Source organism: Lissotriton helveticus, chromosome 3_1, assembly GCF_964261635.1.
Source record: "Lissotriton helveticus chromosome 3_1, aLisHel1.1, whole genome shotgun sequence".
Lineage (NCBI taxonomy): Eukaryota > Metazoa > Chordata > Amphibia > Caudata > Salamandridae > Lissotriton > Lissotriton helveticus.
The window spans coordinates 2,089,736,445-2,089,761,179 of record NC_136061.1 but is presented as its reverse complement, the minus strand read 5'-3'; positions in this window follow the sequence as shown (position 1 = coordinate 2,089,761,179).

Sequence of the window (24,735 nt, the reverse complement as noted above, 5' to 3'; positions counted from 1 at the left end):
TCTTCTATTAGGGGACTTTAATGTTCACGCGGATATCCACAACCACCTAGACACCTTGTCCCTACTATCGGACCTTGCCCAGCTAGGATTGCAGTTGCAGAATACTAGATCTACGCATAAAGGAGGACACACCTTAGATCTAATCTTTTCTAATGGCCCTACCATATGTAGTCATCCACCGATCCGGGTCAATTGGTCTGACCATTACCTAATCTCATTTACCCTTCCCGGCTTAGCCAAACCTGCTAAACAACCTCCTGCCCTGCGCATATGGCGCAGACAATGGCGAAGGGTCACCTTAGATGAGATCCAGAAAGTATGGAAAGAGCCACACATATTAGCTACAGATGATGTAGAGTCAGCCCTCTTTAAATACAATTCAGCACTAAGGGAAGCAATCGACCACCTAGCACCGCTGAAACTTATGAAACAGCATCCCACATCAAAGCAGGAGAGGAGGTATACGGAAGAGCTTAGAATAGAAAAGCAGAACTGCAGGAGGTTAGAAAAAGTTTGGAGAAAGACCCATACTGAAGATAGTAGGAAGAAGCATTCAGAAGCTTTGTCCTCTTAATACAAAAACATCAGGCTAGCCAGGAAAAACAACCTGACATCACAGCTAGCAGGAGCCGGGAACTCCTCAAGAGAGTTATACAAGTTCCTACAGACCTTCGTGAAGCCCTCAGCCTGTGAGAGCCCTGACGAGTTCTCCCAAACTCTATGCAATGATATCTCTCTTTTCTTTGAAAACAAAATAGATGCTATTTATGACAAAATTACTATGGCCAATAACTCCAGGGACAGTGCCGAATGCATCTTGACACATTCCAGCAATGATCAAATTAAGCTGACCACCTTCCTTGAAGTCAGTCATACGGAAATCCTGTCATTAATAAGTAGCATCAAAACAGGCTCTCCGCTAGATCTTATCCCGGCCAAAATGATGACTTCACTAAGCAACCTTCTTTGTCCATTTATACAAACAATCATTAATCTTTCTTTCAAAGAGGGACAAATACCACAAGACTGGAAAAAAGCAAGAGTTAACCCTATTCGTAAAAACACGGCCTTGCCATGGACAGACCTTACCAATCTTCGCCCCTTTTCCTTATTGCCATTCTTAAGCAAACTGGCCGAGAAGCATGTGAACACATATGTGTCAAAATTCGAGGCTACAAGGGGTCTGGACCACTCTCAATCAGGGTTCAGGCCCAACTACAGCACCGAATCTGCGCTCCTCTCCGTGGCAGATAACATCAAGATGACACAGGATAGAGGAGGCTCTATGATTCTGGTGCTGTTAGACCTGTCTGCAGCCTTCGACACGGTGTCACATGAGATCCTTCTCGGCCGTTTGCAGAGAGTTGGAATTGGAGGCGTAGCTCTGTCCTGGTTGGAGAGCTTTCTCACTGGCCGCTCTCAAAGTGTCAGCCTGGGCTCCTATTGTTCCACCTTTAGGGAGCTCACTAAGGGGGTCCCACAGGGCTCATGTCTAAGCCCCACATTATTCAATGTGTACGTGGCCCCCCTTGCTGACATCGTGAGAACATATGGGTTTACTCCAGTGTCGTACGCTGACGACACCCAGCTCCTGTTTCCCTTCCAGACTCTTACCCCGGAAATTAAGAACTCCTTTGCCGAGGGCATGAGAGCGGTATCCACCTGGATGGCTTCCAACTGCCTCCAGTGTAATGTCGGCAAGACAGAAGTCATGCTCTTTGGGAAAGCCAACCTCCTATGGTCACCAGATTGGTGGCCTTAGAGCTAGGACCCGTCCCTTGCCCAAAGCAATCAGTGAAAAATCTGGGAGTAAGACTGGATCAAGACCTGGTTCTAAAAGAACATGTGAACCTTGTGACAGGATCCAGTTTCCGGGCAATCGGTCTCCTAAGAAGGGTTTTCCCCTTCTTGTCAGATGCTTATAGAAAGACCTTGGTCCAGGCCCTTGTAATAAGTCGTCTAGACTATTGCAATGGTCTTTTTATCTCAGCAAATGAATACGTGCTTAACCGTCTTCAAGTAGCCCAAAACACTGCGGCCAGGCTGGTCCTCAATGTACCCTCGAGAACACCATCTAGGCCCCTATTGGAACAGCTACACTGGCTACCCATTCGTCAGCGAATCAACTTCAAGATTTGCTGCATCATACACAAGAGCCTTTTTGGATCTGGACCCCAATATCTGAATCAAAAATTTCAAATCCATAAACCGGAACGTCTCCTACGTTCAAGCAATCAATCTCTATTAAAAATTCCCCCCATTAAGAAGGCCAGACAGGGCGGCAAAGCACTTTCCTATATAGGACCCCTCATCTGGAATAAACTCCCTATCGACTTGAGACAAAACTCTAATCTTTTATCATTCCGGAAAACACTCAAGACATTTCTCTTCTGTGAGCCATAGCCCCCTATTCTCACCCACTAAAAGGCACTGATTCTGGCTCCATCAGCGAATTTAGCGCGGAGATACCCCTCTGGGGGTCGAGTCCAGCGCTCTATAAGTAAATAAAATAAATAAATAAATAAATAAATATTGAGACTACCACCTGCAGGGTCAGAAATTGTAGCCCCGGCCCTGTGAAACAAGTGCCGGTGCTGAGCACCTGGAAGCACCTGCTCAAATTAAGCACTGCCTGTTGGTAGTGTGACACTGCGTGTGTGTGAGTAGTGCGAAAACCACTCTCAGTAGGATCAGAATACTGCTCTCAGAGGGATGTGTGCTGTTGTTAGTGAGTGACTATTAGTCTATAAAGAATATGAAGAGTGCTTCTGGCAGTGTGTGACTAATGCATTCATGTGTGCGAGAGTGCCATCACTAGTGCAAGACTGCTAACATGTGCGGGACTAAGAAGGCCTCTGATAGTGTGTGGCTAGTATTCCTTGAGAGATGTGAGAGTGCATCTGTAGTGTATGACTCCTAGTGCAGAGCAGTGTGAGGAGTCCTGTAATTATTTAGGGTGCTTTGATTTTCCACCATAAAGACTTTAGCAGTATTCCTAATTTATTTATTTTATTTTTAAAGTTTTGTATAGCCCAAACACGGGTTGGGTGAGACATAGGATGATAACTGTAGGCGAAAAGAAAGAAAAAAACATATACAACAGCAACAAGAAAAGCAATATACAGCAGGACCAAAATGACAAAGTGGCAGGCGAGACGGGCCGTAACAAATATCAGGTAGTAGCTAAAAGAGCTAAACAGGATCGGAGGCAGGAGGAGAAACACTTCTAGTTCAGCGCATTGTTCATTAGGAAGGCCTTAACTTCCCTTTTGAAGTCAAATGTTGAGGGAATCAGTCTTGTTTCTGCTTCTAAGGAGTTCCAGATTCTCGGGGCAATGACAGAGCATGTACGATTGTATGTTTTCAGTTTTTTAAATTTCTTCGGATTCAGCAACAGTGTGTTGGTGCTCCTTGAGGGCCAATTGCAGCCAGAGAGTTTAAGCTTGTATTTCAGGTAGAGTGGGGTATTGAAGTGTAGGGCTCTGTGGGTCATACATGCAATTTTTATGTGGATCTTTGCCTCAAATGGAAGCCGGTGAGGAGTCTGGAGGCCGCATTATGTGAAGCTCTGAGGGGGGCTAAGCTGAGTTTTGGTAGTCTGCATAGAGTAGCAAAGCCTTTTCTAGTTTAGAGATGACTAGCGCTTGCACCGCCGATTTGAAGTCATCTTGGGGAAGGTAGGGTTTGAATTTTCTTAGAATGTTCAGTTGGAAGTTCGCTCCTTTGGTAGATGCTCTGATGTGATCTTGCATGTTAAGGTTCTTATCTAACACCACTCCCAGTGATTTAGCAGAGTCAATTATGTGTGGTGTGGAGTTGAGAGCGGTGAGGTTACTTAGATATTTCACCACAGTGGGGGTTTCCTTTGTGGGTGCGATGAGGAGGAATTCCATTTGAGTGTGTTTAGTTTGAGGGGGTTGGTGGTTAGCCAATTTAGGGTTTTGAGCAGGGTTCCATTGAGTGACTTGATGTCTTTGGGGGAGGATATTTTCATCTACAGATGGGTGTCATACGCATGCATGTGATATTGTTTGTTGGATGCTTTGAGAATTACAATCAGTGGTTCAATGAAAAGGTTAAAGAGCATGGGGGAGAGTGACGATCCTTGGGGGACATCCAGAGTGCAGGGGCTGGAGTTGGAAAGAGATTGATTGGATTTGACTCTTTGCATTCTGTTGTTGAGAAAAGAGGCAAACCATTTAAGGACCGTGCCTGATAGCCCCATCATGCATTCCAAGAGGTTCAGTAGATTGTCATGTTTGACAGTGTTGAATGCTGATGAGAGATCAAGCAGTATTAGTAGGCATATTTGATTCTGGTCAAGAAGAGTGAGAGCATCATCTACTAAATGAGTGATGGCCGTTTCAGTGCTGCGGCCTGCGGAAGCCTGATTGGAATTGGTTGAGAAGTTGGAATTGATCAATGTGTTTGCCCAGTTGTTCATGTACACATTTCTCCAAGAGTTTTGCAAGGGTAGGGATGTTTGTTATTGGTCAGTAGTTATTCAGGTTTTCTGGGTCCACTGTGGGTTTTTTGAGAATAGCGAGCACAAGGCCAGCCTTCAGACAGTCAGGGATCTCACCTTGAAGACAAGAGGCATGGATGATTTTGGACCAGAGCGGGACTAGTGATCCTATAATTTCTTTGAAGAAATTTGGGGGAAGGAGGTGATTGAAGTGATTAGTAACCCTGGGCTTAGTTCCTGTAGTAGCGCAACGCGTAGCTACGCGAAGTGCACTTCGCACTACGCAAGCTACGCGTAGCTATGCGAACTGCGTTGTGCACTGTGCAAAATGCTGTTCGCACTGATTGCACATTGCCGGATGCTTGTCAACACTGTGCAATTATTGCAAACCGCATCTTGCACAGTGCAAGCGATCATTTTCTGCCGCTCAAGTAGATTTGTACTAGAGCGGCAGCTTTCTCAACGCGGACTGGTAGTTTCTCCTCATGAGCGGTCGCGAGCATACGCAACCACTCGCAATGAGAAACCTGACCTCCCCGCGTTGAGAATCTCGCTGGGAGGTTTATTTTCCATGCTCGCGATCAGCAACTTGATATTGCTGATCGCGAGTGAGTAAAAAGTCTCACCGGATGTTATTTTGCTCGCTCGCGGTCGCCAACTTGACGTTGAGGGCTGCGAGCAAGCAAAAAATGCCCGCTACACATTTTTGCACTGTGCTACGTGCAATTCGCGTAGCGCGTAGTTGCGCAAACTACACAGGCGTGGGGTAGTCCTTTGCCCAGGGTTAGTGATTAGAAGGGTTCAGAGTATGTTGAAGTTGGCAGTGTTATTGAAGGGTGTGAATTGACTCCAGGAGGCATTGTGTTTGGGGGAGAGACAGGGTGGCGTGGGTGGGGGCATGGGTAAAGAGGAGTCAGCGGAGGGTGCGAGTTCGATTAGAGCAGACTTAAGATCTGATTCGAACTTGCTCGCCTTACTGAGGAAAAAGTCAGCAACTGCATCACAGTTTGGTTGAGTGCAGGAGACGTGTGGAGATTTTGATAGGGGTGTTATTGAATTGTGACTTAATCAGCTCAAAAAGCCGTTTCGGGTGATTTTTGGCCTTGTACATGTGGGCTTTGAAGAAGGTTTATTTTGCCGTTCTGATGAGTTTGTTGTATCTGCTTCTTTTTAGTCTTCACGATTTTAGAAGAGCAATGGATGGAGAGGATCTCCAGGCTCCTTCTGCTAATCTCAAGCTGCGTCTGTCAGCACTTAGGATGACATTGAACCATGGTTTGGCGTCTTTGATGGGTATTCTTTTTAGTTGGAGGGGGGCAGTTGCATTCAGTGCAGACATCATGGTTTTATTATAGTGCTCAGTGAAGTCGTGAACGTCAGCCATGTTTGTAGGCAGCAGTAGGGAGATATTGCAGTGAGATATGAGCTCATTAACGTTTGTATTATGGAGCGATCTTTTCCACTGTTTTTGTTTTATTGGTTGTGATCTGATAATTGATTTTTGGATCTGGCGTGTCTAGAAGGGGCATTCGGGTAGGGAGTGGTATTCCAGGTCTGGGCTGGAGGTTTCAGCCTGGGGTCACTCAGTAACATAGTGGAAGGAAGTGGAAGATTATGGTGGAGTTGGATCATATGTCGGATCTCTTGCGAGGTCTTGTTGGAAGAAAGATTGAGGGCCAGCTCCTCAGAGGAATTAATGAGATTTTGAATGATAATTTTGAGATTTAGAAGTTCCTGATGTATTTCCTTGAGCTTAGCAGCAGGGTCCTAATGTAGGTTATGGGTCTTGTAAATGGGTGGAGGATGGTTGATCACCAGGGAGAGCATAGGTGAGTTCAGGGCCAAGGGATGCAGGGGAGGGGGGACATCTTCTGAGGAAGAAATCCATCTCTGATGTATGGGAGACCAAGTTTAGTGGGTGCTAGAAGGGATGTTAGGGGGAGCTGGATTCCTGGTAGAGAGTGGGCGAGTCACCTGTGGGGAGATGGAATTATGTGGGATAGAGCTAGTGAGCGAGGGAGTGGGGAGGTGTAGGTGGGGTGATCGGCACTAGGTTAACAATTGCTACAGCATTAGGGACATGAGGTAGTTAACAGGTCGGGGCACGGTGGGTGAGTCTGGGGCGCTAAGGTTTGGTAGAGCCCGGGCGGTCCTGTGAGTGTTGATTGAGGAAAGTGGAGCAATCATCGAGAGGTTGGGGCACTCTAGAGAGGGATCAGGGTAGGCTTGAGTTGATGCTCTTGGGTTCCAAATTGAAAGGCGGATTCTCTGGGTTCGACCTGTGAGGAGGGATGTGATCCATTTTTAGAGCATCTCCCTGGATCCGGTTGTGGTGGAGTCTCTTGATGAGTGTGTGGAGGGAGACAGTATCGAATGCTCCTGGGAGGTCGAGGAGGATCAGGTTTGCTGTTTCTACCCGATGGAGGGGTGTTCTAATGTCGTTGGTGGCAGTGATCAGGGTGGTCTTGGTGTTGTGGTTGGCGTGGAAACTGTATTGGAAGGTGTCAAACAGGTTGTTTTTCTCCATTTTTTTGGGGTGAGTTGGTAGTTGATGGCCTTCTGGAGGACTTTGGCGGGGAAGGGAGCTGAGAGATGGGGTGGTAGTTCTTGAGTTCGCTAGTGTCAGTGGAGGTTTTCTTGAGGAGAGGTCTGACCTTTGCGTGTTTCCATCTGTCTCGGAAGGCCGACATTTTTTTTTTAAATCATTGTTTTTAGCATTTTTATGTTACTTTGTATACAAATAGGTAATATAGGCATTGCAAATGATTGAAACAATACGATTATACATTGCATTTCATCGGTTCATACAGGGGTGAAGGAGTACACTCTGAGGAAATACGCTTGGATAATGAACACCCTGCAACAGGCGTGTGATGCGTACTAGGGCTCGATGCTTGCCTAGTAGGATGCTATGTCTTTGAGAAATTATCTGGTTCTTTAAACTACTGGAGTGAATTCGTTCAGCGGGCTGAGGCTGCCTCTTCGAGCGTTTGGGGATAAAAGTAAACATGTCACTGTATGCATTTATGGGTGTGGGGGCGGTGCCAGGAGTGTGGGGCTTTGCAGGAATATGGCTCGATCGAATTAGGGTGTGTTGCGGATGATTCTACATCTATGGCGATATTGCGGGGTCATGGCTTTTGGCATGGTCCAGAAGAGCAGGTGTTCGTGCGCGGAGAGTGTTCTGGTTGTGTATTGTGGCTCGGGTCATCTGGTGTATTCTGTGGTAGTGTCTGTTGTTGGGTATTGGCCAAATGATGGTGGAATTGGTGCAGTAGCGTTCCCCATTCTATGGAGATGTGCTTCCTGCGTACCTCATGTGCCTCCTCCCTCCTGATTGTGTCTTTTTCCGCCGAACCCCATTTTATGACTGCTCCCACCCAAGCTGCCAGTGGGGGCCCTCCCGGGGTTCTCCAATGCATGGTGATCCCTCTCTTTGCCAGTAGGAGGGCTACGAAAATGAAATGTGTTTGGACTTTGAGGTTTTTGTGCCTTCCGAAGAGTCCTATCCCGCTGGCCTCCCAAGTGTTAATATCAGTAAGTCCTGTTGATTCCTGTAACGTCTCATGCACTGCGTTCCAGTAGGGCTGCAGTGTGGGACATAACCAGAACAGGTGTTTAAATGTCAAATCTGGGGATTGTCATCTTGGGCATACCAATTGTGTATCTGGGCAAAAGCGCTGGAGCCGTGCTGGAGTGAGGTAGGCACAGTGCAGTATAGAGAACTGTATATTTTTTAAATGGGCGTTTTGGGACACTTTCTTTGGGTATTCCAGGGCATGCTCCCAGTCCTTGCATGCAGGGGGCGCCCTATCTCCTCTTCCCATTTTTGTCGGAACAGGGTTAGCGTAGTGGTCCCAAACTGCTTTGTAAAGCCATGTAATTAAGTGCCGCCCCAGACCTATGTGGAGGATTGCATAAAGTACCAGGTGTGTCGCTTGCTCCCATTTGGAGAGTTCCCAAGTGTGGCGGCTGCTGAGGATTATTAGTCTGTGTAATATGAATTGCCCTGGCGGGAGGCCTGTCTCGTCCGAGAGTCAGTCAAATGGTAACAACTGGCCTTCCTCGAACAAGGATCCCACCTCTAAGATTTTGTGATCCGTCCAAGTTTTCATGGCTCGCACAGAGTAGAATCCTCGTTCCTGGGCAGACTGGCGAGCGGGTAAATGAGGATATATAGAGGAGTGTCACCAGAGATGCGGTGGATTCGTCTAGGAAGGCAGCCATGGTGATGGATGCACTGAGAATGGAGACGGGTTCACCACAATGTTCGTGCTCATGAGGTTGAAGAGGTGGTGAGGCAGGGGTCCATGGGTTCTCTTGAGTAGCTGGAGCTCATGATGGTTGTGGTGAGCTATTCCCACGCGGTGAGCGGGTGATTATGGGTAGCATCTGTTGGTGTTAAGATGTAGCTGAAGTCAGCGGGTAGGCGTTCAAAGTTTCTGTAGATGGCTGATATTTTGTTGTGGAAATAGTCCCTCAGGTTGTCATAGAGTTCCTGGAAGGGGACGATCATGTTCTCGGTGGCTGATGGGCAGGAAAACTCTCTGCTGATACTGAAGAGATCCTTGCTGTGGTTGGAGCTTGCTCTGAGGCAGTCTGTGAGGGAGCCTCTTTTCATGTTTTTTAGTCGTTAGTGGTATTTTTTGAGGGGTGCCTAGAAGGTGGCTCAGTCTGTGGGATCTTTGACAGTGCACCATCTTCTTTATAGCTGTTTGCAGTTGTGTTTCATAATCCTAAGTTCTGGTGTATACCAGCTGGCTGCTTTGGGGATCTGCTCGTCTTGGCAGACTTGGTAGGGGCCACTGTCGGGGTAGTTGGCTAGGTTGGTTGCAGGGTGGCTGAGGTTGAGGGCATCATTCCATTGGGTCTCTGTCAGTTTTGACTAATGACTTGTGACTAATGGCATGGTCAGTCAAGGCTGAGCTTGGTAACGTAGCTTTATCTGACTCTGTAGCTGATAAAAAATATCGGGTCAGGAGTGTAACCCACGCTCTGTGGGGAGTTGGTGACCAGTTGGGTGTGCCCAATGTTGCTCCTTATCTCCAGGAGGTTGGTGGAGTTTGTGTCTTTGGGGTTGTCAAGGTGGAATTTGAGGTCAAAGAGGAAGATGTAGTACTTGGAGTCAACACTAGAAAGGTGATGAATTCGGAGATGGCGTTGCAGAAGCCGGGGCATGGTCCTGGGGATCTGTAGGGAAGTGTGCTTCTGATAGTCATGTTGCCATTGGTTTGGAGTTGGAAATCGAGTTGCTCCATGATCAGTGTTTGTATCGTCTTTGGTGGTGGTGCAACAGTTGGTTTCTCTGTGGATGATGGCGATGCCGCCTCCATGTTTGTTGATGCAGCCCCGGTGTATCATCTTGTAGCTGTTGGGCGTCATGGTGGCGATGTCTGGTGGAGGAAGGATTGAGGTAGGTCTCTGTGATGAAGATAACGTCAGGGGTGAGGGTGGTGATGTTTTCCCATATTTTAATGGTGTACTTGCAGAGTGATCTGGCGTTGAGCAGGAGGCAGCGAAGTGCTTCTGGGGTATCTTCAGTTAAGACAATTGAAGCCCTATACCTCTGGTTTCCCAGTGATACTTTACTACTGGGCCCAAACTGAGCACCACATGCACCCTTTTAGTGCTTGCTCCTTAGGGTGAAGAAGCTGAAGAGTACAACATTTACTCAGGGAGCGGTTGTGGGTCAAAATCTCAGATCCCTGCAAAAAAACAAAATGACTCTTATTTATTCAACTCCTAGCCATTAATGTTACTTTAAAAATTAAGCACACTTTATTCATACACAACTAAATAATAAGCAACAAATTACATATGTACACAATAAAATTCATACCTCTCTATCCACCGAAACTATAAATTTGTCTCTCAGAAAGTCTCTCAGTATTAATGTGAATTCATTTCCTCTTGTGTCAAGGAGTTCACACTATAAAACCTATTCTTATTATATTTGTACGAGGGTTCACATTGTAAAACCTGTTTCTATTGTGTTTGTCAGAAGGTTCACAATCTAAAACCCCGTTTTATGTCATTTGTCATGGGATTACACCACATAAAGTCTATTCCTACTGTATTTGGAACAATGTCTGCATTAACAAGGTCTCTCTCAGTTAGGAGCAAAACGACTGATTCAAAGCCACAATAACACACACAAAATCAATGTCCATCCAATGTTTTTAACTTTAAGCTGAAAAGGTAATTTAGTTCGCACACCCCAAACAATAACATAAAATTACAAATCTAAGCAGTCAAAACTAGTATCACCAGACCATCCTGAACAAGAGATCTGCATTAGAAGGTCTGTTAGCATTATTGTTTGTATGTATGACTGTATGTGTATTTGTATAGCACTAACCTAGGCAAAAGGTCGCAGAGCACTGTATAGGGTCAAAGGCAAAGAGATACTTAACATGTGACATCTCTCCAAAACATTTCAAAGTTGCACCAAGAATATCTTCATTTGTCAAGGGAGGAGGATTTAAGGAGATATGCTTCGGTCATGCATACATTCCATATCACAGAGATTTAATTCTCAATGTGCAAGAGGACGAACCCATCAACACCTATATTGGCGCAAAAACCAAAGGTGTCATGGGAGAACAGTGAAATTGAAAAAGTGACCACTGACCTAAGCGATTTGTAAAATGTAGGGGAACTCCATGGCACCAAAAGGGAACCGACACGATTGGACAGAGGGAAAAAAGAGATGCACACCATTACTTTGAGCCAGCCACTCCATTTCTAGGGTATTTTCATGTTCTTGACATAAAATGAAATATCTTCAGGTCAAACTTCTTGGCAATGACAGTCTTGCTTCCCCCTCCTACCTCCTCCAAAGCTGCCTTACTGCATGGGATGCCGCCATGGTTTTAGCTCCTTTAAGCAGAGGTATTCTGATTCACCTTTCACATGAGACGGATAGGTAGAAGCGGAGGATTATATGCAGAGGCAGAAAGGTAGAAGTCGGAGGATAGAGGATAGAATAGAGGTAGATGGGTGGGAATAAAAGGATAGGTGAAGGGGGGTGAAGATATTGCTAGACTTGGAGAACGAGGGCTAGAAGGATAGGTATAGAGAATTACATGGTGGAGGATTAGAGGTAGGGGGTGGAGTGGTAGAGGAATGGGGTAGAAGTTCAAATGTAGTGGGGAACAGATAGGTGTGTATATATGTAAACATGCTGAGAGAGTGCTGGAGCTCGAAGTACAAAGGTACAGAGTAGAAGCAGTAGTGTTGAGGTCAAGAGGGCAGGACAGAGGTAGGGGGTAGAGACAGAGGTAGATGAATATAGTGAGATGGGTTGAGTCAGTAAGATGACAAGGCAGATAAAGAGGGATCGGGTTGGAGAGATAGAGGACCAGAGGTAGAAAGACAGATCGGTTGTGGTAGAGTCAGATATGGAGGTAGATGGAAGAACTTGAAGAAGAGCTGTAGAGGTAGAAATATATATAGATATGGAGTGGAAAGGGCAGGTTCACCTAGATCTGAATCATTCACTCACCAGAACCATGGAGTCCTGATTGCAGTCACCACACGTACAGTGTGTACATGACAAGCACACTGTGTAGGGTCTTGGCATTACATTTAAGGTTAACTTTCCACGAGATGAGCCTATAAGCACCAAACTCATACCTAAACAGAACAAAGGTCTGGTTAGTACTATCAATCAGAAAAATGGTACTCGACTACCACCGGATAATGTGCACATCCAAGGACACGAACAATAATCCAATGTCAAGTAGAGAAAGCGTGTGATGCATCCTTTCAAACTTCAGGGTGAGGCCCTGGGCCTCAGGTTGAGTTACAAGGCCTAGGCCAGGAGGTGCAATTGGTATGTGTGACCATCATGGTGGGCTGCGGTTGCTCCTTCTTATGTGTTCCCATGCTGGTAGTAAAAGGGGAGTGCCAAACAGCAAAATGTCATGTGCTTAAATGTATGAAGGTTGGTACCGATCCCATGCACGGAAAAAGCAACACAATATGTCACGTGCACTTCCTGCTTTTACATGCCCCTGCTGGTTTGACAGCAGCTAGCAAGTATTAAAGGATTAAAGGCAAGCACTCTGTGCCTAATGAACCATAACAAAAAACAGGAAAAACATGAATGATATAACAGACAAAAAACAATAAAACACCCATTATCTCCTATAGTTAAAATGAGTGATGCTTTAGAGGAACAACGGCAGTGAACCGCTGAGTATCTTGGTGCATATATTTTGCTAAGTGTGCCAGATAGACCAGGCTCCGGTTTACTCCCACCCTTTGCTTCTCCTGCCTGCTGGAGGTCTTCCCCTTATACGTGCAGTGAAGCCCTCCTTTAGGCCCTAGTTAGACACTAAGAAAGCGGGTGTTTGCACCCCTGTAGGCACCAAGAGCATTTGGAAAATTGTGAGAGGACCTCTCCTGTGGTCAGATTAAAAGTGCTCAACTGTTAAAGCTGCTAAGAGCTCGTTTTAAGGGCTGCAGCTTGATCTGCCTGTCACTTGCTTTCTTGTTTATGTATTGTTTTCCTACCTCAACTGATCTCTTTCCCCTTCTCTGATTCTGGCTCTTCCCTCTTCCCAGGCTCCACTATAACCCCTACTCCCATCTTCCTCCCTGTTCTGGCCTTACTTTCAGTCCTCCAGTGCTGGCCTTCTTCAACTTCTGGCGTGGCACCAAGAGAACACGTGTTGGTGCATTTGAGACTTCTAGGCCCTTTGGTAAACTGAGAGTGGGCTGCTCCTCATGCCGCTGACTTGGCTGCAACAAATGAAGCAGGCTACCTCTCGTTCACCTTTTTTACCCTAAAAAGTCATTCCCTCTTAATAATGAGAGAGGAAGTTGTCTAGAAAGAAATTCTGACAAAAAAGGCCCAAAGGGAGAAAGCAGGAACCTGCAGGAGTGAGATGAAGGAGGCAGGGAGTGTCTGGTAGTGAATTAAAGAGGAGAGAGGTAGAATAAAGACTACTTAGCCTTGGTATTCAGCGCACCGATGTTTCATTGCCCTGACTTCTGAGAAGAGCTTTGGCCACCAGCACTCATTCTTTTACAAATTAGGCACAGGTGCTGGAGATGCACTGGAGACGATTTCCATCCACAAGGGCAAGGTTTTCTCGCTCTCCATTCATTGTGGACATGGCTCCATACTGGCCATGAGTGGTGTTTGGAAACGCTGGACTCTTCCACATATATAGTTCAGGTTCGAAAAGGGAAGGCTCAGATTTTTGCACCACTCCCTTCCACCTCCTTCTGACTGGTCAATGATATCTAACCTGGCACCCAATTTGCCTGTAAGTTCCTAAATTCTGAAGTAATACAAACTTACCACTCTTTTCATTGCAAGAGGTGACTTTCTAACCTGAAATGTAAAGGAATGCTGGAGAACAGGGGTCAAGTCGCTTTCTAAATCCACATTTGTGTAGGTTTAAATAAAAAAAGGACCTGCCTCTGCCTGATTGGACAGTGAATACAAATGAGCTCTGAGTCCAACCGTTAAAATAAAAAAGTAAGGTTATCGAGGCAAACACCTTTGGCTCTTATGTTATGTTAATTGGGATTTCTAAAGCGCATTATTACCAACAGGTCTCTAAGCACTGAGCCCAACCTTGGCACATCTACAGGAGTGTGCCCCGAAATCTTGGCTTAGGTTGTGCCCCAGGCTTCGACAAAAAGGAATGTTTTTAGTTTCTTCCTGAATGGGAGGAGGACGGGTTCTTTAGAAAGACTTGCGGGTAGTTTGTTCCAGAGTTGAGGAATCATTGTGGAACAGGTTCTGCCCCCTTTGGAGGATGTATTAAAATGGGGGCAAGCCAGCAGGCCTGCATTCGAGGAGCAGAGGGACCGCGCTGGAACATAGTTTACCAACCGGTTCTTAATGTAAGCTGGGGTCTGGACGTGGATAGCTTTGTGGGCTATGAATAGCCCCTTGAACTTGGTTCTCTGCCTGACCAGGAGCCAGTGCAGCTGTTGCAGTAGGGGGGTGGCGTGCACCCGCCTTGGGGGCCTGAAAATCAATCTGGCAGCATCATTCATGATTACCTGGGGTTTCATTAGCAGCTTCTCCAGGAGGCCAATATACATGGAATTACCATAGTCTAATTGTGACAAGATCATTGCCGACACTGCCATCCGCAGTGCCGTGAATGGGAGGAGGGGGGCGAATCTTCGTAACTGTCTTAGCAGGCCCACACAAGTTCCCACCAGAGAGGATACCTGGTGAGACATGAAGAGCTTGGCATTCATTTTTATGGCTGGGCTCTTTATGACTTGGGCTGGCTTAGGGATAGTGCCAAGCTTTTGTGGTCAGAAAAGGCCGCACCAAGGGTTGATATCCGTGCTGATGTCCAGGACCTCAGTTTTATCAGGTTTGATTTTGAGGGAGTTGTCAGTCATCCAGTTGACAGTGTACTTCAGAATATTCTGCATCCGTGCATGGCCCGTGGGAGAGTTGTGAATCTGGATGATGATTTAGATACCATTCGCATAATTGAAAACTTGCCACTTCGTGCGAGTCAGTGCGGCCACCAGAGGCTGAAGATAGGCATTGCAAAGAAGGTGGGACAACCCCGAACCCTGCGGGACACTGCACCTTAGCTCGCCGGTATCAGCCATCTGGTCAGCCAGTTGGATCCGTTGGGATCGGTCTGACAGGAAGGACGACAGCCACTGGAATGCCGTCCCCTGAATGCCTAACTCTGAATTCCATGACAGAAGTTGCCCGTGATTGACCGTGTCGAATGCCGCGGACAAGTCTAGCAGGACCAGGGTGCATGGCTTCTTGTTGTCGGCCATGATCCTAAGTTCGTCTGTTACTGCCAGCATTACCAGTTCTGACTTATGGTGTGCCCTGAAACCTGACTGTTTCATTTGAAGTAGCTGATTTCCCTCTATGTGATGTGATAGGGTTTTCAGCACATACTGTTCCTGCACCTTTGCCAGAAAAGGAAGTTGGGAGGTAGGCCTAAAGTTTTTAAGGTTCTTTGTAACAGTCCCTGGTTTTTTCAGCAGGGAATGACTCTAGCTTCCTTGAAGTTGTTCGGGACCTGGCCAGTTTCAAGTGACTGATTTAGCAAGTTAAGGACCTCGCTTTCTACCTCAGGGAGTGCCTTTTGAAACACCCCAGGGGACCGGGGTCTGCTGGTGACCCCTAAATGATGCGTCCCTTTAAGAGTCTCAGGGAGTCATGGTTGAGCCTTGGGAGGACGGTGAGGGGCTTACCATAGGCGAGCGGTGAGAAGCCCACCACCGGGGGACAGTGGACGACAGGAGTGTGGTGAATGTCCGTCAAGAGCTCGTTGACTTTGTTGAGAAAGTAGGACTGGAACTTGTTGCAGTGCTCCGGGCAGACAGGGGTTTCCTGTACTGCTGACTGCTTCAGTTCCTTTAAAATATGGAAGGTCTCTTTCTGTTTGTTGTCGGACGCCAGGATCCTAGATTCGTAATATTCAGCTTTCCTGGCTATAATGGCTTTTTTATAGGCTGCCAACATGGTTTTGTATTCAGACAGAGCCTCTGGGTCATATGCTTTAGGCCAGGCTCCGTCAGACAAGTGCAGGGTTTGTTTCTTCCCTCTTAAGTGAGAAGTGTGGCTCACTGGTTAGAGGAGTCAGACCTGGAAGCAGAGGTCAGCCCGGGACCAGGGTTCAATTCCCGGCTCGGCGGGGTCTTGAGTCCTAAAATGTCCATGGACTCGACAATTCTTGCTCCGGTGCCTACTTGATTCACAGGTTCACACTCTGCAACTCTGGGCAATAGCTTGCTTAATCTCCACAACGGCCCCTCGCGGTGGGATGCCTGGCTTTCACCTTGCGGTTACCCTGCCGGGGTTATCTCACAGGGGAATACCAGGTTGGGTTCCCTAAACAAGCGCTTAGAAACCGCTTGGTGATTTGCGCTATATAAATTCCTGTACATTTACATTTAAAGCCTCATTAAACCAGGGGGCCCCTGTGCCTTTGTTCCTCACTCTTTTCCTACGTGCAGGGGCTATTATATGTCAATGGCATTTCTCAGCCTGAGTGAGAGGGACTCGCTTTCCTGTTACTAGAATGCAGAATATTTTTTCATCTTTTAATTTTCCTGTCCTATCCCTAGTTGACGGAGACAAATTCTTTAATGATATTAAGGAAAAACAGCCAATATTTCTTGACTATACCAAACTCTCTCAGGCTGTACAACACAGCTACCATTAAAACTAAGGCCACTAGCTATGTGATTGGCAATGCGTTTTTGTGGCTTGTATTGACCATTACTGGCACACTTTTTAATCCCCACATTCACACCTGTACTTGGAGAGTGCAGAAGCATGTGTTTGGTGGGTTCACTACGGCATGCTTTTTTACCATAAATTGTTCATTTTATATATTATTCAAATGATGTATATACTAAAGCATTGATACTCAAAGTACGGCCTGGTGGCCGCATGGGGTCCTCCTGACCTTCACTTGCCGTCCCCACCTGAACTATTACTTGATCAAGGAGTAACATTCAGAAAGATGTTAAATAAACAGCAAGCAAGTCTTTATTTACACTAACTGAATTAAAAGAGGAGAAGCAAATAAGATGTCCTGCACCGCTTAACTTTAGATAAGCATTATTTTTTTTTAACTTTTTGCGGCAAAAGTATAAAAATATGATAAAGCCTCTTTGAAATTCAAAAAGTGTATTTCATTTCAATGCAAATGCGATTCACCTTAGTACCTCAGATTATATCAGTGCATTCAGAAGTATTTTTAAAACTGATAGTTTAAAAAAATGAACATAGAAACATTCATTGCTCGACCCACCCTGAGAACAATGCCAATAGGGAACTAAGACGCAAGTCAGTGGTCACTTAGAACCTTCTGGGAGGTCTGGGATGTTATTATAAGTGGGCAACGTTATAGTTTATTAAATCAAACACAAGAGGTGGTTTTGTACAGAGCATATCTTGAAATCATGTATTTCAAGGTGCTCTTATATGTCACAATGAAGAAAAAGCTGGTAAAGTGAAATTATACCATTATCAAGGATCACACAATTTGGTGAAGTCGGGAGGCCAGGAATTATTCCAGGTTTTCTCAGGCGCGGCCAGTAGTGGGAGTACCGGCCGGGCGGTGATGTGGGGAGAGGGAGGGGCAGGGTGGGGGGTAGTAATGTATGGATTACGGACTTTTAAAGGTAAGTAAACATAAAAATACATAAAACGAATTTCGTTGCACACACTGCATCACCAATTACGATGCAGTGTGTGTAACGAAATTCGTTTTATGTGTTTTTATGTTTACTTACCTTTAAAAGTCCGTAATCCATACAATAGCTCCCCCCCACCCTGCCCCTTCCCCTCCCCACGTCACCGCCCGGCCGGTACTCCCACTACCGGCCGCAGCTGGGTTTTCTGGTTTCACATTGTGGCATTCTATTTCATTTCAATACAATGATCAAGTTACTTCCTTTTTACACTTGAATCTCCCAAGTTAGCAATAGAGTCTACCTTAACCCCTATCCTCACAAAGCCCCACTCCCACCCTGCTGGCATCAATGCAGCCCTCGAGCACACTGCAGACCACACTTTGAGGTCCCTGGGAAAATGTTTGTTAGTACCCATGTACTAAAGTCTGCTCTATAAACACATTTTCAGCCTTGAAAAAGCCCCAGGTATACTTGTCATTAAGGATTAAACTTGCGCTGGCTAGCTTCAAATGTAATTTGAAGACTATTGAGACTGTCTGTTTATGATAGTGCAAAGTCTACGAACATTGGTCTGGGGAAACGTTACCGGAAAGAAATACCATTTTTACCATAAAGATGCCATGTGCTTAAATAATGTAAAAACATTTTCAATATATCAAACACATAGGGCCCGATTCACAGAACTAATTTAGGACAAAATCCTAAACTTAATACTCATGGTATTCACAGAATGCACTTACAACTGTCATAAGTTTATATCCGCACTCAGGCCGGAATTTCCGCACCCGGGTTGTAAGCTCCGCACCCGGATTGTAAGCTCCACACCCGGAGCGGAATTTCAACTATCGGGCCAGAATCTCCTCTTCCTGGGCCGGAATACCCACAATCTAGTGTTAATTGACTATATCTGATGCATTGTGGGTATTCCGGCCTGGAAGCGGAGATTACGGCCCGATGGTAGAATTTCCACTCCGGTTGTGGAGCTTCGACTCCGGGTGCGGAGTTTACACTCCGGGTGCAGAAATTCCGACCCGAGTGCGGACGTAAACTTAGGACAGTCGTAAGTGCATTCTGTGAATACCATGAGTTGTAACTTTAGGATTTTGTCCTTAGTTAGTTCTGTGAATCAGGCCCATAATCATTGTAGACCACTTGGAATGTTGTTTCCATTTTTTGCACCCATTGTTTAAAATATATTTAACATTTGTAAATACATAATATATTTGTTCACTTAATAACACTTTATAGAAATACCCCATTTTGAAAATGTATTTTGTAAATCCTTGTCAGCTATTTCTCTTGGCCCACTGTAAATCTGCATTTCAACGTTGTAGCGCAGAGCAAGTTTGTAAATACCAGTAATGTAAATGCAGCTATTTTAAAGCATGAAAACAGGATTCAGGGGTCTGCTGAGTGGCAGCCAGCGGCGTAGGAAGTGGGGTGAGGTGGGTGAGGGCCGCCCTGGGTGTCATCACTGAGGGGGGTGAAAAAATGGCAAAAATATGTGTTTTTAAAATAAAAAAATGACACTTGCAACTGTAAGTATCTTATTTTTCCTACTTTCTTCAATAATTTCAATGTGGGGGAGTGACAAGAAATTTTCCGCACAGGGGGGTGACAAGACATTTTCCGCACCGGGTGCCACCTGACCTTGCTACGCCACTGGTGGCAGCAGTGGTGGGCTGCCTGTGCACTTGCTTATAGTGTGCATGTTCTTTTAGTCGGCCGTCTTGCAACGGCCAACCTGACATGCACACTATAAATCTCTTAACTCGGCTATCTTAGACAGCTGGGTTGAGAGCCTATAAAAGGCTCCTGTGTCCTTGGTAGCGGCAAGAGAGGCCGCTCCCCCCAATCCTGGCACTGTTCTCTAAAGCATGAGAGCAGCACAAGGATTGGTTAAAACCAGCTGGATGTGACGTCAGGAGAAGGCGACGACTGGAGCAAGGAGGATGTGTCTCCTGAAGGCATGGTTAACTACCTTCTTATTTCTTTCTTTTATGTATTTGATGTTCTTTAAGTATTTTTGTATGAATTAGCCCATTTTCCCGCCCCACCAATTGCTGTACTTCCCAGGCACCACTGCAAATATGAGAAGCATCACACAAGGATTTGAAGTGATTTGTCCAGGATCACACACTGTCATTAAGTACACAAGTCAAGTTTTAAAACTATGACTTTTTCCTCAATGCGCACTCGCCATCCTCTACACTTGACAAAGCACTGCTAATCATGTGGTGGTGCGCCTCTCTGAAAAACAATCAGAGTGATGTGTCCCAATGGGGGGGTGAGAGTGCAACCAACCAGTACAAAAATATGTCATGCCAGCTAAGTTTCCTGGAGCTGGTTGGGTTGCACTGATGGAGCAAGGACTTGTAGAAAAGAGACTTGCTGGGACACAAGCTTCTCAAGTAACCTTTAACCCCGTATTAACTTCGTATTATGAAAAATAATATGCACAATATTATATATACACAAGAGAAGCTTGCCTATGTGTTTTATTAACCAGTATCTTGAGGGTGATTCTAAAATGGCCGCTAACTGAAATTCTTTAGTACACATGCATCAACTGCATCTATGTACTTTTGCTTGGAGGGAAATTCTAGCACTTGTGCAGTTGCTAACAAGATGGCTGTTATGAAACTTACATACTTGGCAGCTTCTTTGCTGAAAGCTAAAACAAGTTATTTACTAATGCTAATGCTGGGAAAGCATAAATAAGTAAATGGGGTTAGAATAGAGATAGGTGGTGTACAGTGAAACCATTTATTTTTTAAAATAACATTTGTTTTTCTGACTTTATTATTAGTGCGTCTTTGGGCCTCCCAAGCTTCACAGAAGTAAGCAGAGTCAACCAGGATGGAAGAAACTGTGAAAGCTATTATAAAATGTTGCAAATATAATGTGAATATGGGTAGGAAATAAAGTTTGAATAAAGAATTAAGTGGATGGGTTATTAACAAAGGGCTAACCGAAAAGAGTAATATCTAAGCATGGTGTGATGATCACCTTCCCTTGCTTGTCCAATCAGAGTTAGGAGTTTCATGATATTGAAACATTTTTGGGAGGTACGTGAATATTGTAGGGTATAATTGAGGTAGTTCTTAGTTAGTTAGTTAGGAGAGCATTGAGAAGCTAGAGACCGAGATGCTGCCCGATGAGACATCGATGCTGAATGCTGAAGAGGACGGGATGCTGTCAGAGTGACAAGAGAAGCTGAAGAAGAACCGAATGCAGAGCCATTTTGTCTTAAATTAATTTAATTAGAAGAAGATCTCAGAAGAATCTTGAGGAGGAACAGAGTGTCAGAGAGGAGAGCTACGCAAGCGTCGGTGATAGAGAGGTCATCTGTCCTGTCCAGATTCCTGTCCTGAAGCCTTTGGTTACCAGATCTTTCCTTGGGGACCCTTCCCAGCCCCTTGGCCAGGGGGTTGGTTTTCACACCATACTTGGTAACTCTAAATATACGATTGATTATGTGCCTATGTTCTTTTTTCTCTATCCGCTCCCATTCATCTATTGTCATTGCGCAGAATATTGAATGCACTTGATAATTGATTTATTGAACCTTCTTTTCATGAATAGACAGAGACTGGTCTGTACTCTGTAAGTGATTCACATGAAAATAATCTCTTAGATAAAGATTTTAAAACACTTCCCGACTCTGTGATCATTTAGTATTTACAGATAAATTGATCTATGTCATTTCACCATCAACTAGTTCAACTAATTTGGTCCATTGACCAGAGGAAAGAACTTTTTGATCAGTGTAAGATTGGTTAGGAGCCAGAAATAACTAATCTTGTTATGGTAAGACATACATAAACATGATCCCAGCGGTTATTACCAGGTTGTTGTGAATTGTCTGTATGGGCCCAGGTGAGTATATAGTATTGGTTTACCTGTTGCTGGTATCCAGCACCACGATGGGTGATGTTATTGGAAATTAAAGTGATTATAAAGCAGTTTGATAGTCCACCATGAAAAAAGGCACATTTCAGCTGCTGTGATGACCAGTAGAGCCTGAAAAATATGTGTTGGGACAGGAAATTTATATGAACTGCAATGGGTAAGGATCACATTAGTGCCAAAACCTGTGATCTGTTTTCTTGTGGTCATATTAGAGTACAACTGTCCGCTTCAAAAAACAATATGTGCCAATGTCTTTGAAGATGTTACGAGAATTGTTAATTATATTACCTGAGTACCTGTTGGCGCTCTCTTGTCAAATAATTCATTGTGAGAAGAGGTGTATGGAGACATCGGACAAAGTATTTTCTAAGTAGTACATGTGTAAGTCATCGACTTACCTTTTACTATCACAACAAACAGTTATACTTTAATAACTGTATGGTGGAACGCATTGTAAGAACTTGGAGTGAAGGACTAGCCTGCATTCATGTTATTGATGACCTGTTGGTGTTCCAGTGAAGTCAGTTACTTGTGTGCTGGCTGAGGGATGGCTGCACTCCTGTTGTAGAAAGAAACTTTAGAAGAAATAAATACTTCAACTTACCCTGTGTAAAATGCTGTTATTCAGGGTGCAAGAATTGGCGATGAGTTGGCCAGCCACTACTCTATTACATTTGTGATGCAGCCGGGGACCCATTTTAGTGGTGCATCATGTTGACAGTGCTGAGGCGGAAGTCTCCGGAGTGTGGATTGTCACTAGGACATCACTACTGCCTTTGGACCGAAGATTGACCTTCCAGCTGAAATTCCTATTGAAATTGCTGTTCTTTTCAGCCGCTCCATGCTCGCGCGCAGGTGAAGCAGTTTATCGCATCCTGTTGGGTTGACGAGGTCATGTTATCTGACGCAGGTCGGCCGCCATCTTGGTGAAGACACCTTCAGGCGGTGACAGTATAGGCGTCTTTGCCCGTCTTCGACCTATGTTATCAGTGCCTGCCCATCATCGGAGCAACTGAGTAGGTGTCCGATCGGCGCAGGAAGAGAGCAGTGTGTCCATGGTGACACACACACACCTGTGTCAATTGTTTTTTAGTGGAAGGGAGAATCTTCTGCAGTGTGGTCATGGTGACACGCACACCTATGGAATGGGCTGATTTGCTGAAGTGTGTCGGCAGGGGTGGCACACACACCTTGGTTTGTTAACAGCCAATTCACATGAAGGGGTACTGTTTACAAGGAGCAGAAATTCAGCCCTTGATCCTGACACCTGCTGTGTTTTGAGGCGTAATTAGTTGTACATTGATTTATGTATTCTGTGATGTACACACCCATTCGTTCTTATTATTCTTATTATTGCATTCTACTTTATTTAAGACAGATCTCAGGAACAGTAAATTGATTCTATGATACATATGAATAAGTTATGCATCTTTAAGGCGGTGTGATGTGCACAGGTTATAGTTGCATGTGAAATTTGCATTGTTGTTATATTATACAGTTTCTGTTTTATTTTTATTGAATCTCCTTTATTATCATTGTGCAAACACAGGGGGCAATTGTCACACCACCGCTCTTTCTAGCTCAATCTGGTCCGATAAATATAGAATGGGAAAACTGGACAGGCATGTTTGAAACGTATATTGAGGCTCTGGATGGGCAATAGTACAGTGCTGCAAGAAAGAAAGCTTTACTCTTGAACACTTTGGGCAAGGAGTGTCAACATGTTTTTAAATATCTTCCTGAATTTACGGAACCTAATGGAGATCGCATTCAAGATGTTATTGTGTAAGCTAAGAAACACCTCAAACTCAGATTTGCAAAGGAAATAAACAATTTTTATGAATAGATATACGTTTTACACATGCCCTCAAATGGGGAATGAAACCATTTCAATTCAGAGGTAAACTTCTTGATTAATAAGTCACACTGTGCTGCCTCTGTGCCTACAGTTTGGAAACATGCCCTGATCCTTCCGCCGCTTAAGAAGCCGTCCTTGGACCCCTTAGTGCATGAGAACTATCGCCCTATTTCGCTACTTCCAAGTTTGGCGAAAGTTTGTGAGAAGGCCGTCACCTTCCAACTCACCAAGTTCATTGAGGAGTCTAAAGGGCTTCATCCAGCTCAGTCGGGCTTCCGTGCTGCTCACAGCACGGGTTCTGCCCTGCTGGAGGTTGCAGAGGCGATTCAGGAGTGTCTGGATGCCAGCGGGAGGGCAGCGTTGGTTATGCTGGATCTCTCGGCGGCATTCGACACGGTTCCCCACGCCATGCTCCTCAATCGCCTCTCTGCCATTGGCATTGTTGGCAAGGCCTGGCTTTGGATTAGCTCCTTTCTTGAGGGCCGGCAGCAGCAAGTTTGGTTCCCCCCGAGTGCCTCTGCGTCTCTGCCAGTGTCAACGGGGGTGCCACAGGGTTCATCACTTAGCCCCGTCCTTTTTAACATCTATGTGACTTCGCTCGTGTATCTTGCGGAATCACTGGGGGCTAAGGTGATGGCTTACGCCGATGATACCCAGCTGCTGTCCACCTGGCCCAAGGAGGCTGACTCGGATGGGTTGGCCCAAAACTGCTTATCTTCTGTTTTTCACCGGCTATCCAACGCTCAGTTGAAATGTAATGAAGGGAAGTCGGAGGTGTTGTTGTTTGGTGCCTTTCCTTCAGATTTCAGAGAGAGGCATTGGCCCCCGGGTTTCCCTCGGCCCTCGGATAGAACTGGCGCAGTAAAAAATCTAGGCGTCTGGTTCGACCAAAACCTGCACTTTGTGTGGCATGTGAAGAAATTAGCCGGCACCTGCTTTGGCATACTCAAGAGTCTGAGGAAGTTTCTCCACCTTTTGCCGAGTACCTCCAGAGAAACTGTGGTCCGTGCACTGATTCTGTCCCGTTTGGACTACGCCAATGCCCTCTTGGTGGGCTGTCCCGGGTCCCTGGTCAAAAAATTGCAGGTCGTGCAGAACTCGGCGGTCAGGCTCCTTATGAGGCTTTCTCCCCTAGCGTACGGACACACTTGCGTGCCCTGCATTGGCTGCCAGTTGAGTCATGCCTGAAATTCAAAATGCTGACTATTGCTCACCGGGCCCTGTTTGACACCGGCCCATTATACCTACAAAGGAGATTTGCCTTTTATGTGCCAGGGCGAGTGCTTCGGTCTTCCGCCCAATGGCTGATGCAGATTCCGAAGTTCAAGCGCCAGCGACTTGGTGG